The sequence below is a fragment of the Haliotis rufescens genome, unplaced genomic scaffold (genome assembly GCF_023055435.1).
Source record: "Haliotis rufescens isolate VD_foot unplaced genomic scaffold, xgHalRufe1.0.p SCAF_11, whole genome shotgun sequence".
Taxonomy (NCBI): domain Eukaryota; kingdom Metazoa; phylum Mollusca; class Gastropoda; order Lepetellida; family Haliotidae; genus Haliotis; species Haliotis rufescens.
This window is the reverse complement of record NW_025963791.1, coordinates 24,191,134-24,206,212: the sequence shown is the minus strand read 5'-3', so window position 1 is coordinate 24,206,212 and position 15,079 is coordinate 24,191,134. Positions and strand designations below refer to the sequence as shown.

General features: G+C 37.3%; 1 long non-coding RNA gene across 1 annotated transcript in view; it reads left to right on the top strand.

Annotated features, from left to right (window-relative positions):
* Positions 1 to 383: 383 nt before the first annotated feature.
* Positions 384 to 15,079, top strand: part of LOC124132784 — a 47,510-nt gene continuing 32,814 nt past the window's right edge. The window contains exon 1 of the long non-coding RNA XR_006860829.2: positions 384 to 736. This is a non-coding gene — a long non-coding RNA (uncharacterized LOC124132784). The remainder of the gene's footprint in view (positions 737 to 15,079) is intronic.

Sequence of the window (15,079 nt, the reverse complement as noted above, 5' to 3'; positions counted from 1 at the left end):
TAAATTTGCTCGATTTCGATTTAAAAGTCAACCCTAAAAGTTTTAAGAACGTTTCTGTATATATAAACTTATCCAGTTCACCCCCCGTAGCTCCTGATTTGCCATCTATGATCACCAACTCGAGACGACCTGATTGCAATTAACCCGTCTGCTAAGGACTGTGCGTTTAGAAAAAAGATTGCCTCGAAGCGATAGCTTCAGAAACCTGCAAGGTATTTCTATTTACAACAACACGGCAACACCTCTTATAGTATCCCCAGTGCTATAGTTTATTCGTTACTTCCTTCTGGCGTGCAAAATCTTACCCCGGCTTAGGACTGTCCAATGATAGAGAAAGATGTTAATTATGACGGCTAGAAATTTCTAAGTACCCCCCGTGATCATTGCAACGGTGTTGTTTTTAGCAATGGCAATCGAAATAAAGCTAATAAGTGTACGTTTTCTACCCGACGTGCAAAAATTCGTTGAGATCAGAGCGAGGGAACGTAAATCCTGAGTCTCGCTAATCCCTCAGCGGCGGCCATGTTTGAGAAGAGAAGCGGCGGGGAGAGAGCTGGCTGGTCTGGGCGAGGGAGGCGACCATACCCCGGGCTGGAGGGACGCTAGGGAGGGGCAGGGAGGGGGGTCAGGACGCAAGGGGGTCGGAATGTGAAGCTGAAGATCGAATAATACTCGAAGTCGATCGTTACAGACCCCTGATCATGGACTGTGAAAACAGACCACAACAGGATTCCCAGTAAGTAAACACACAATGTTTTTTCATATGCGCATGATGTTTATCGCCGTAGAATGATGAAATTATAACCTGAAGTTGTTTTGTTATGATCTTAAGTTTCATTCTAAATATTGTTTGTAGCTTTATAGTGTGACGTTTTGTTTATTTCGTTTGAATTCGATTCCTTTGTCTGTGTGAAGAAGATTTATAGTGAATATTGTCGATTGGGTGTGCTATCGATTGTGTTTAATCTTATCATTGCTTTGTTATTTCCTGTGAGGAACACATCTGTAAATATGTCAATATGTTTATTATCATTATGAACGTTCAGTGTGTGTACACACGCCGTTCGATACATAATTTATCCATGGCATATCATGATAACGATATCGAGAGATGGTGGATGATGGGAATTATTACAACGAAATATCAAACATATCTCTTGCCAGATGTTACTCATAAGTTTTATCGCATACATATATATTGCCGTAATATTTATTAACGCAAACTGGCCCTGAACTCAACCCCGGATTGACTCATTCTGTACAACCTGGCAGCCACCAGCGACATCCGCCATTTTCTATTCAAAGTGACTATGCTTGGCCTAATGCGACGAACGAAATTCCCGAGGGATTAGGACCCAGTTCACAATTATTGCACAAATTTAAAACAACAGTCAAGTTTGACTACGCTGATTGTGGATAATGTGTAAATACAAGCCCGATTCCTGCAGTGTAACTAACAAACAGTTGTTTGTCGTCAACACTCACAGGAAGATCCCAGGCGCCATTTTGGAGTAGCTAGGGCCTTCAAATTGAGGAGAAGGTTTGAAAATTTGCACCTTCGTCTCATCACACCTGTAAAAGCTTTTATCTGCACTCTGCTAATTTTTTCATGATCTTATATAAATGCATAGATCCACAAAATCCGTTAATCAAATCAGCTTGCTCACTGAGTCAAAGAAAACTTTTTTTATTTTTTCACAAACGGTTTTGTCCACAAAAGCAACTAATTTTTTACCATCAGAAAAAAACACTGAAAGTTAAAGCTTCTTCATCCGTCTCAAACACAGCTACATCAACTCGATGTAAATTTCATCACCAGATCAGCGCGACGATGTAATTGCTATTTGGGATGTCGATTTCACATCGCGGGCTAGGCGCGTCACCCCAATTGCAATTAACATGTCGTGTTTCTACGTGGACAAAAGGCTGGGCTATATCGAAGTTGCTACCCCTACAATAGAGTGCCCCCGGGCAGCAGCCAGGGGCAGGGCAACGCAAGACAACCCTACCTCACGGAATACCCCTAGGTAGTGATATGCACAAGGTAGAACGTGGCTAGTAGACGTCCTGATTGCAATAAGCCTGGTGACCTCAAAGCCTGGGGCAATGATCGCACGTCAAAGGTCGAAAACATATAAGAATTAATTTGAGCAGGATTGTTTTGAAATCGCAGAGAGATATTAGCTATTATCTTACCAAATTCAGAGAACACGCGAGTTCATTTGATACAGGTGTAAATTAAAGCCAAACAATTCCAAATTAACGAAATTGTGTTTAGAAATTCAGCCTTCCATAATTTAATCCAGTTTTATCACAACAAATGATTATGCTAACGCAAGCAGCGCACAAAAATACACTAATATTCAATAACAATTTACTACTTTTTTCTTACAACAATAACTATTCAACAATGCAGTTACACAAACAGTTATATCTCTAATTTGCGTAAAGGGGCTTAACCACAAGAAGCTAATTCAGTATTACTACTGACATATCAAAACTCTGCAATCAGCTCTACAACAAACAGATGCATCATTGCGTTATGTGGATGCTTATATTAAACAGTCATATAGACATCAGTCTAAAGGTATACCAGAGAAATGCTCTCAGTAAGTGAAATAAATGACAGACGATGCCTCTTAAGATCGCTATGATAATACTCTACGCCATAACAGTCTATCATAACGAATATACAATAGCCTATATCAGCAGTCCGCTGAACAAACACTCATTGTAAATAGTTGTAGACAGTCATGATCGTGTTTGTGGATCCAGGCACTAAAATACAGCTAATGTAACGGCTTTTTGTCCCATGCTAAAGGAGTGAATATCAAAGTAAACAGAAAGAGAGCTTATTTCCCTACTGACTACCATACACAGGGATTCTCAACGACTTTATCGTATGGAGGGCGATAAGGGCCAAACTGAAACGAATTTGATACAATTCTGTATGTTATGCTCACTGTTATCTGCGAAACAATTATACTTTTTCTCAAGTAATCTAAAGACCCAAATTATAGAAATTACTAACATTATTACATATTTTCTATAACCCAAGAGCCCAATTCAGCTAACATGAGAAAATAAAGGAAAATGGTACATGTAGACCATTTTTCCTATTCAAAACACAGTTTAACAGTATGTTTAATTGTAATGATACAGTTTTGAAATGGCAGTTATATTTTCACATCGGTTAGATGCAAACTGATTTAAAACTATGGATGAACAACAGAACCATATTTCAGGAGATAACATTTTTCACAGAAATGTAAATGAGCAAATGGATATCCAATCCGTTAAAGTGCTTCGAAATATGTGTGCGGAATTACTGTGTGGAGTAAGTATCAGTCAGCCACTTTTTAACCAAACAGTTTATTTCAAACGATGTAGGTTGATTTGCTTTATCAAGAAGCTGGTCGATATATGGAGGATATGTGAGACCACAAACAAACTAATTCGTAGGAACAACACCATTTTACCCACTCCTCTTAACCGTCCTCGAATATTTACGAACAGCTGGTTATATTCATATAAAAAGCAGAACATTAAGTTTGTTATCTTTGTTTAAAAGAGCAATAGTCACTTCCTTCACTTAAAAAACTAAAAGAACATGCAATAGATTTTACCAAAAGGCAAGTTTAAGAACAAATTAACGAATTGGAAACACAAAGGTGCATGTTTGCCTAAGCAACAGGAGTCCATTTTGACAGTGGTGCTTATAATGACGCCAATCAACCATTGCATCTATAAATTGCAAAATTCATGGTTTCCACTTCAACCGCAGCTGCCGGCGTTGTGTAAATATCAGGAATGCCTCAAATTAATAAATAGAAACAATGTTATTAATAATATGAAACACCTTAAACTAAAAACAAACCCTTTCAACAATCAACCCAAAACACACAAAAATCAACATTGATCGAGAGCGATACAAAACTATGGAAGAACACTGGGACCAAATTTACTAAGATACCCGAATTATCAGCTTATGGTACAGCGATATCGGTCGTCTCACTCCGACTATTCCCACATAACACACGTCATAAAAATAATTACTATCTGTATGTGGGTCAATGGCGGTATTTAACTTTGGGAGTCCATTGTGACCCATAAACCCACAGAGAGCAATTACACTGAATGTCATGTTACTGTGGAAACCCGTAGGACAGAAAAAAAACACCCATTTATCCTACAAATGCCAGAAAAGATTTTTATCACAAGTTTATGTGACTCTGGAGCGTGAAGTACAGTTGTATGTGCTTTCATTGTCAGTCTCGCGGTATAAACTGTGCACAGGTCATGCATGAATCATATCTGGTGGCCATATTTGCTGTTATTGTTATTGACGTTTTGATTTGTAAACGTTTTCTGTAACAAATATCACAATGATTAAGCACACAACCCGGTATATGTTTTGTGAAAAAACCCAGATTGGATATCTTAGTTGATTTTAAAAACAATTCATTATGTTTTCAGAAACGTTCAAGTTATTCCTTAGCTACCACAAGGTAAAGCTAACACCACAGAGCATGATTTTCCCCGCACAGACTACAATACAAACGTTTATATGCTACATGAGATGCTTATTTAATTAAGTAATTAATTACAACAGCTAAAGGATATGTAAGGACAAGGCATTTCTGTAATAATAAATTAATACACATTGTCATAAACAAGCACATTATTTTGCTGTGTCGGTGTCGACATGAAAGAAACCTATCAACTTGAAGATCCTAAGTCAGCCAATGGGAGGCCTTGGCTTGTAACGAGGTCAACATTTCAACCAATCCCAAAGTTCTCATATGACTTTTATTGCTTACGTGTCATTCGTAAACGTTTTCCTTATTATCTTAGCATACAAGATATTTTTTCATGATTAAAAATATTTGGAAACCATGTAATAATAATGTATAATATTTACATTTATAGCTTAGATAAAATTATTAGTTTGTTTCATGAAATTCGTTCAGTGAAATACTGTGAAGCACAGGCGTACAATTTGACATGAAAGGCATGTATATAAAATACCCTGTGTATATTTCATAGCTATAATAAGGAATTACTGTTTGATTTACATAACAGGAACATCCTATCTTAGAAATGACCAGAATTCCATTTAAAGACATTAAAAAATCATACCAAAATATTTTTGCTCTCAAATGCTTACTGTTGCTCGAAAAAACACACACATTAGTATTTCATTTTGATGAGCAAAAGACATTGGTTCGAACTAAACACACCTCCACCGATTTGGCGTATAAAATCATTCAATTTCGTTAATGGTCGAATATCTGAAATCTCATTTGAAATGAAAAATCTCAAATCGTGCATACAATTTGCTTGTTTTTCATATATCGAAAATTGGACATGTATGTTAGAAAAGCCCTACGGGGACACTTCACTAAGATTTATCGGTGTCTATAAATATTTCCTTTTGTCAGTTACATCAATGAATTATGCTTTTAACATCCTGACAGTTCTGAAATAGTCACCGTGAATGGTGACATACAATCTTCGACATAGACCGATGTCATTGCTGTACATAACGCTAACTATGTGTCCCAGGCTTCATCAAACGGGGGCTGGTTTTAGAGGCCTGCATAACTGGTAACCGCCTGATTAGGTCGTCTCGGTAAACATAATGGATGACCTATGACCCTCCCCTTGAGTCACGTGATAGACAATCACGTGACCGTTCTGGTATGAAGTGAACTCATGCGGGGAAAGAGATAAAACAGAACGAAATTAGCACCTATGTATGTCATGCGACAGTGGAAATGGTTTAATAATTACCGCAAGGAAAGATTGAATGTGGTGTGATTGGATAAATTGCCACTTATAGTGTCTGTGTTGGTTTGTTTGTGTTTACAAATGACGGGTTGTCCATCAATTCCGATGAATGCGATGCGACTGACCCCTATATGGACTGTAAGCTGAAGTGGGAAGGCCTCTATAGTTGGGAGTGTTCTCTCCTATAAATTACACATGTAATGTACACACATGGCCGATCTAATTGAGTATTCACTTCATCATACTATCGTCTAGAACTCCCAATGTTCTGATTACACAATAAACGTGACTTAGATAAATGGGAGGCACACTGCGTTTTGCATTGTGCACACAACGTATGCACCCTGGTCGATCGACTCTGAAATAGGTTTTTAGTTTTACATAGATTTTTTGACAAAATAGTTTGTTTTGTTTTTTGTTTTTTGTTTTTTTTTGTTTTTTTTTATATAATTCAATTGAAGGCTAAATGTACCTAGTTTAAAGAATATATTTGATAAAACACTGTCGAACGCCAATACTGTAGACACAAAATGATATGAATCAACGACAAAACCGACGCTATTATGGATGTAACTATTTTTTATTCAGCAACTAACTGGTATTGTTTTGCCCTGTCGGATTAAACCGTCGTTTTAGTTTGACATTCAGGGTAAATAATCTACATCGTCTCATAGGATGTCCCTCATTGCGATACTCCAGGCTTCCTGGGGAACGATGGGGCCACATGAATGGGAAGAGTAATGTAGGGGATCCGTTTCTATTTTTGACAAACGTTTGACAGTCAGTTCAAAATTAAAACTATTCCAGTAAGAATTGTAGATAAAATACCAAACCCTGTTGTTTCAAAATGATATCCATGGACAAACACCTGCAGCAATTTACCCATGAGCGGCTTCACACTGCATTCGTATTTTACATTTCGTATTAGATGGAGACTGTTTGAAATATATTCGGTTATACATAAAATTGTAAAAAGCACTATTTTTACACTTTCTTAAAAACTTACATAAAATTGTAAACATATTTCTTTTCTAGCTACTGTTAGACAAACATGTAATTTATGTACATTCCGTTTAGCACATTAGTCATGTAGATTTCGTTCAATTTCTATAAATTGTATTTTGGTTTTGCAGTAGCCTGTGCGCACCTTTAATTAGCTATTGAAATGTTAACAGTCAAAGCTTTGACGAGAGTAAAGCCATGTACAATAATTTCACACATTTGCTATAACATTTGAAAATAACGAAAAGTAACAAAATTGCACCTCGCTCCAAAACATTAGACAGTTTAATTGTGTATTTGACGCCCGCAAATGTGCTCTTATAAAATTTAAATCAGTTCTAGCGTGATTCATTTAAATATCAGGTCGTTGTATACCATGCATAAACGTTAAGCAGGTGTGTGTGGTCCTACAGTTAAACAGCCGTTAAAGCAGAGGTCATTTTAAGTCACAATGCCTCCACGCAATTTCAAGGTGTTATTTTCTTTTAATTGTCTACAGAATACAAAACAGCCATAAATTACCGTATACTGTGGCATATCACACCTAACAGAAAATAAAGGTGCAATACATTGACTTAGATCACCGACCTGTGTTCATCAGACCTGATGCATGTGTGTGTTAAATCTGTATCAGAAAATGTCCCATTTATACTTATCAAGCTAACAATAGATGCGTAACTTTAGCGGAGTGTTGTTATACACATATATCAAGGTGTATGCCCCGATTCTTCCTCACTGGTTAAACAGGCATTGTTTATGATATAAATCCAATCTAGAAACAATGTCCCTGAGTGTTTTTTAAAGCAAATTTGCAATCCAGATCTGCATGTGTAACGTATTGTGCAGTGTCGGTGCACGCAGTTGTGCCCAGTCAGTGTAAAATACTTTAATCTGGTATTTTTAGTCGTTTCGTAACCCGATTCGTTCTTCTTGGGCGCAGATAAGGAAAGGTCGGGGACCAGTTATTGTAGCCAAAGCTTCGATGACATAAGGGCAGGGAGCAGCAATTGTTGGCAAATACCGTGATGACATTACGTCAGAGAAGACGAGATAGGGAGGACCTGGGTCTGTGTCATGTTAGAGAATGCGGGTCCAGCAACGGGCTGAGGATTAACAGATTTCTCAACCCTTTCATCTGTGATTAGCAAGGGTGGATTGGATAGACTCGTAGCTGTGAAATACACGTTAAGGATTACGAAAACACGTAGTTGTGGATTCGCATATTATTTGTTTACTTTTCAAAAATAGAAAAAGGCTTAACCTTCAAATATGGCCACTTCTACACAGAACAACTAAATAAATATCATTTTCAATCTTCCTCCTGTGGTAAAAGCATTGAATTTTACAATTTGAATTGGTTTTAGTGAAACGCTTTGATTTTTCGGCAAACCGAAGGCTGAAAGTGTTTTTTGTTTTATTTTTATTTGTTAAATCCTGACTCTGTAAAGAGTAAATTCCATGCTTCAGTTTTGAAGTAACAAACCATATATATGCATAGATTTGTCTTATGAATTGACAAGCCAACAAAAAATGTGGAAGGGTTTGATAAATCAGTGACAAATGTTAACAATTTGTCTTCAACGACGAATTTATTGTTAAATGGAATTATCACCTTTGAGTTTATCAGGTACACTGAAATATCCCAGTATTACAAGCGTCAAGCAGATATCATACTGTGACATCGGACTTTGTCCTACTGATAGAAGAAATGTAGTTTGAAATTCCGACATCGATTACGTCGGGAGTTAGAACGGAGGTCAGCTTGCCGTCACCGCATTGGCTGGACACTACCCGACGTTATCTATGTAGATGAGGCGTAGCCTCGTTCTGACGTGGAGTGGGCGATCCAACCAATGGTGTGGCAGGTTCAAGTTTGGGTCAGGTGTAAGGGGTAATGTTATGAAAGTAAGGAGGTTTTGTGTGAATAGATTACTTAGATAACAATTTGAGTTTCGACGTTACTTTGAAACACAAGAATTTATATTAGCTCTGTAAGGTGAAACTGGTACGAAAGAAAAATCGACATATCCCATCTCGACGAATCCACACATTACGTATTGATTTGACGTGGTAATTATTTAACAAATCATGCCTTATCTATCTGTTAAATATTTCTGTTAAAACACAACAACCCAGTCAACAATATCTTTGAGATGATAATACAATACAAAATTGCATAATTTGATACTATCTTCCTTTCAGTAATTTACAACCTTAACATGCCAAAAATCAATAGAAACACTACACGATAATATTCGTTATTGTAAAACACACATTTAGATGTCAGACTCAATCTGTATTTACTATGTGTTGCCTTCAGTCTGCCCGGTTCAGAAAGAGCATTAAGGCACTAACTGACGTTCGTGAACGGGGTTTCAATGAAATATTAGGTTAATGTGATTTTATTATTGAATTTCCTTGCGTAACTACCATTTAGCAAAACATACAACAGCGATGTAGACTTAAATGCCTTAATGGGGTAATGCAACAATTAGACTACGCGTGAAACCTTGATCGTTAATAGGCCATAATGAGAAAAATAATTCAACGAAATATAAAGATTTGATCTACCAAAAAGTACATTTTTAGGAAAATGTGCCAGTAAATAGTATTGCCTCATCTTCAGTATAATTTATGAAAGGTTAAGAGGTGAGATATCTTTGAAATCGTTACTTGCTTTGTGTTAGTCTGTTTGTCTCTTAAAGCACGCCCCAACGTTCGTGGGTTCCTTGCAAGTGGTGTTGATTACATCGTCTTTGATTTATCACAGACTGTATCCCCAGACTAAAGTCTCTCGTCCTATCGTATACGTTAGAATTGGACCATTAAAACAGATAAAATCACAAGTAGACGAACCTTACCGTTTACCCTTCACTGCGCTAAGATTCCACCTCCTATTCAGAATTCCATCCTTTTATTCACATTACAAATATTCCATTGAGGTTTAAAATGCCCTCTTACAGAACATGTGACATTAGGATGCTTGATGGATAACTTTAGTTGCGTTTTGTTGTCGTAGTTATTTCATTTGAATTAAAAAAAAACTGCTGTCATCCTGAAACAAAATTAGCCGTCAGTTTTGGAAAAGTTTGCTTTTCTCTGAAGGTCTGAGTCTCTCGGGAAACACATTTCCACAGATAATTTGCGAAGTTTATCTCATTGTTGACGGATTTTACTGTAGTCGAAGGTTTCTCGTTGCACTCATGCACGTGTTTGGCATTTGAGTCTCATGTTTATGAAAGAAAGTATTTGATTGGCCGCACGTGACAATCGCGTGACTATTAATAGAAGTCCTGCAGCCGTAATCGACTTCCGTTCTGGGTGTGAGGATCGGGGATTGGGTGAATTGATCACGTGACTCTTTAAATTCAGGCTACGTAAACAGTGGAGGCGCATAACCGATGTTCGCTGTCGTAAAACAAACCCTCGTGTAGTAATTGGCAGTTGGTTCAAAGTTGGGCTTTGAAGTTGTCACATTTTCGTTTTTTAATGGAAAGGTGCCAGATCACGAGAACAAGGCTCCCACGTTTTCAGAAGCATCAAAGGAATACAGAAACATATCAGTCCGATCAATATTTTACTTTCAATTCTTTGGGCAATTGTTTAGAAATTAGTAAGATTATATTTGTGTTGATATTAGTGATTTTGTGAGAAATTAATATTAAATAGATAATAACACGATATTTTCAGATAACGATAACCGGTCACCCCATTGGTTCATAAAGGACAAAATACGTCTTGATATGATAAAATATTTGTACTTTTCACTCACAATTTACCATTTCACAGCCCTGGTCTAGCTTCTCGCTCGACTGCGTATAAAAGGAAGCTACCTTTTCAGATGCCTATGCATATATCGTTTCCTTCCCTGGGGATTTTTCGTTTGAAATGTGTCCCCGTTTCCCCAATGATGGCCTCGTATTACAAAGGGGGGACGGGCTGAGAGTTGATATCCCATTCCTGTACTCAGGTATTCGCTCGGCTGACAACCCCAGAAAAAATTACTTTTAATGTGCGGGGAGTCTGCCCAGCCTCACCCTTCGCGCATCACTGAGATGAATCGTTTAAAAAGACTTGTCCCAAGATAACCAACTCCTGCCTCTGTATTATACTTCAATGAATGTAGACGATGGGACAAGTTGTCCTCCTTTATCCGACTGACAACCGGTGCTGTGTATAAAAACAGGAATGAAGTCCCACAACAACGATATTCCTTAAAACACAATTGTGGAAAAAAACCGGCGCTAAATTTCTATCTCTATCCTCCTACCCTTCCATCCATACCCCCGCCCCACCTCCTTCCGTTTTTTTATGATTAATCGTATGATAGTGGTAAGAGAAGCATAATGGTGGCCAAGCCAACCAGATTTTGTGACCCATTTTATGTTAACTGGTTACTGAATACAGATCGGTCGTTATTTGCCTGTAGTCGCGGTCGTATTGGGTGAAACCAGTATGAATTGTCAACTAGAGTCATTATAATAGACCTAACTCGTGTCTTTGTCGGGTCTGTTAGGCGGGGATTAGTTTATTAGAGTCTTACTCAAGTCATTCACATAGAGGGGATCTTTCACTCTTTTAGGGTAAACCGCTTCGACTTGGTCGCAAAAAGACGTCAACAAAAGCAAGATCAGATAAATAGACACACATTGTCATCAAGTGAATGGGGGATCGATGTGAACATGTATGTGTAAACCATAAGAGTCATAACGAGAAGATCGGAACAGCATAAAATAAGTGACGAGTCGACCCTACTGTCGACTCGGGCAAACAAGTCGTGTCGCAGGGTTTGAATGACGTTCTCATCGAATATTCAAAGAATCCTCTTTAGACTTATAACTGTTGGAGCTAAACTTGTTTGTAAGATTAATCCTTTTATGCCTGGAGTGGTAGTAGTGGACTCCAGGGCTAAGCGCTGTGTTAGGCCACAATGGAGTCTATAGGGCAAATATGTACGGTGGGATTATCCTAATGTTCATTTAACGAATTTTACAATACTATGCCGGAGATTTTAGGTTTTAGTGATTAAGCGTATTTATTAACATCGACTTTTTAGATCCCTTAATCCTGTAAGTGTGGTATATGCTTTACCTCGGAGTTATGTTGCGCCATTATGTTACGGCCCAGCCCCTGATAGCAGCATGCGGGCTACATGTAACGAAATTTCGCACATTTGCCAATTTAATTTATACTTCAGTGATTAAATTTGTACCTGCTATAAGGGTCATTAGGTTTCTCGAAAGACATTTTGTCACTTTCGCGTAAATAGGGCTCGTTGCTAACACATTATATTACCATCAGAATCTCGCACTCCTCTTCCTCATGCATGATATTTTTTATATATTCCCATAGTATGTTTTCGTTAATTTTATGAACATCACCACACGAATGTTCTGCTTGTTCTGCTTGTTCTGATTCATTGTTAATATGTGTGCAGTTTATGTTTATTTTGATATATTTGTGACGCAAGGGTCTTGAAAGCGTTCTCAATAATATGTAACAAAATATCAAATATATCAAATGTTCATATTTTTCTCTCTGTTAAAATCGCTTCAGATTATTTGAATTGACTGGCACACCTATGGAATATATTTGCTGCAAACACACACAGAATCAGTTCCTAATTACCATCATGCATTTATAACAATAACATAAATATCGAATGGAAAGATATGTGTAACTAAAAAAAAAGTGATTACTGACACATAAAACACAGATGCTGAAATAGGAAAGCTCAGCTGTATAAAACATAGAATATATATTCATATCATTTATTGTTGAGGTACCAAATGTATCTTACACGTATATAGATTAAAGGCATATATTCTTAACATGTTGTAAACTTGTATGTGCTTATTTGACTTCAGCTAAATGATGTTATTCTTTCAATCCATAGTCGTTGTTGTTTCTAGCACAGCATTTGTGGGCAAAGGGAGATAATTTCAACTATTAATCATTTCTCGCTCACATTACCGTTTTATTAAGTGGAATCAGCATTTAAACCAAAAAAAATATTCCAAGACCATAAATCAGAATCACTCGTATGAATATTGATGCAATGTAGAAGAATACACAATTATTCGCGTTGATTTCGTTTGATATGGCATCTAGTTTGTGAAATAACGAAATATAAATACCTGAAGCATAATCGGGGTGATTATGACAATAAACTACGTAATCACACCATAAACTATGACGTGAAACAATTGCTGATCCTAATTACGCTCAACATAGGGATTTATTGCAGATTGGTGAAGAAACACGCCCCCTTATATTCGATTGGTCTAATAGTTATCAACGAAAAAACAACAAATATGCGTTTTGTGAAAATGACTATGCATAATTCCTTTCGTATAGGCATATATTATATTTGTGGTTATTCGAAACATGTCGACTGGTTGTAAATAAAGCCGCATTGACGATGCAAAGGTTTTATTTTTGGCAAAGCTGACGTAAACGCTTTTGATTGGTAAGTTTGATTCGAAAAGTGGGTCAGCGAGACACTGATTGGCCAGAAGTTCACTTCCGCTATAGGGTATTTGCTTTGACCAATCAATAGGCTTGTACGGTTCGGACGGTTTGGTTATTAAGTTTAACGAATTATCTTCCAATTATAGCGTTATGATAACTTTTATGATAAAATATTTTGATAGCTTGTTTGTTTGTTAAAACGCAGTTACAACACTTACAAGAATCAATGTATTGTTAAAGATATACACGAACAGACAAATATGGTATACATTATATTTATGAAATAGCTTGCAATAAATGTATCGAATATAAGCTTGATAACACCAATAACTATACTTTTTTCATAAAATACTCCTTTGGTAATACTACTATATGCATAGGTTACATTATTGTGATTTTATGGACCTTAATAAACCCTTAATATGCAAAAATCACATGATAGGATAAGTAATGTTTCGCGTTCCATATATAATGTATATTTAGTTTATTTTTAACGAATTAACAGAATCCATTATCATTGACAGTGTACTTTCCACCTAATCATTTTAAACTTTGACTAAGGTATTGCTAGCATCCTGCTCTATACCTCTCAGGGCAATAATTGAGCTAAAATACCTTAAATATGAAAAATACACCTCCCACCGAGGCCCCTGTTATCGAATACTTCCTCAACGAAATTTTGTCAGTTTTGACGCCACTGTTTACATTTACTCGACATTTCGGTGACAGGGAGACCCGAGTGTTCGGTAATGTATATGTCGCTGTGTGTAGACCTGTGTATTGAGGACCACGTTATCCTCACTGGCTGAATACAATGTACAGGCTCGAAGATTCTGTGTCCCATGCGTCTCTCACTCAGTCCAGTACACCCTAACAATAGCCCGCCCTCAACATTCCGGTAACCCTAGCTACAGGTAGCGACGCTATAGCGGAGTAAATGGGGGAATACACGGTTCCCAACTAAATATAACTCCCTCGTTATAACGCTAGTCCACAATTTTGGTTAGCAACTTCTGGTGTTGCTTTAACGATTTATAATTCACAATATAAAATATTTATATGTGATTTTGTTCAATGATAATTGTATCGTGTTCATTTATTAATTATTGTCCATGTGGGGATTTTAGGGCAAGTTGATTAGACGTCTAGATGGTGTGGGTGACGTTGGTGTGGTGGTCATCCACTACATGTGGTCAATTTGGTTATCCAAATGGCTGAGCACTTCTGAACGTGTAAAACTGACCATGGAGGAACCGTGTTTGTTGTTCTGCGCGGGTTTTTACCTCGTGGCACGTGAACACATCAGAGTCATGTTGACTTTTATTATTAGAAGATCCCAGAGGGAGATTTGAACACAAAGAATTAACCCACTACACGTTTGGGTGTAGTAATAATGTGTTGGCAATCCAAGCCGGTCGCACTCGCTATTGATGACAGATTTATCTAGTTAGTTATGTGAGTGTATGCCTCCGCTGTACAAAAGAGTTCCCCAGTGACCAGCCGAGTGCGGCGTTTGTGTTTACAATACAAACACGCCGAGAGATAGGGCATGTGGACTTATACTGTAGTAGTCAAAATATCATTGCACTTACAAGTTATCTAGTATTTGACCGCAGTAAATAAACATTTGTGATGCTGACAAGTAATCGGTAAAGTACTATTGCAGGTCGGAGATTTTTCTATTGACTTAATTGGAAACTTGTTTGAAGCAACTGCATCAGTGCTAAGACGACATTAACTGGTTGAACCATTGAATATTTTAAAAATAGGAATACAATTACGATATTCAATTTTTTTCGTTAATGGCAGGTTTTCC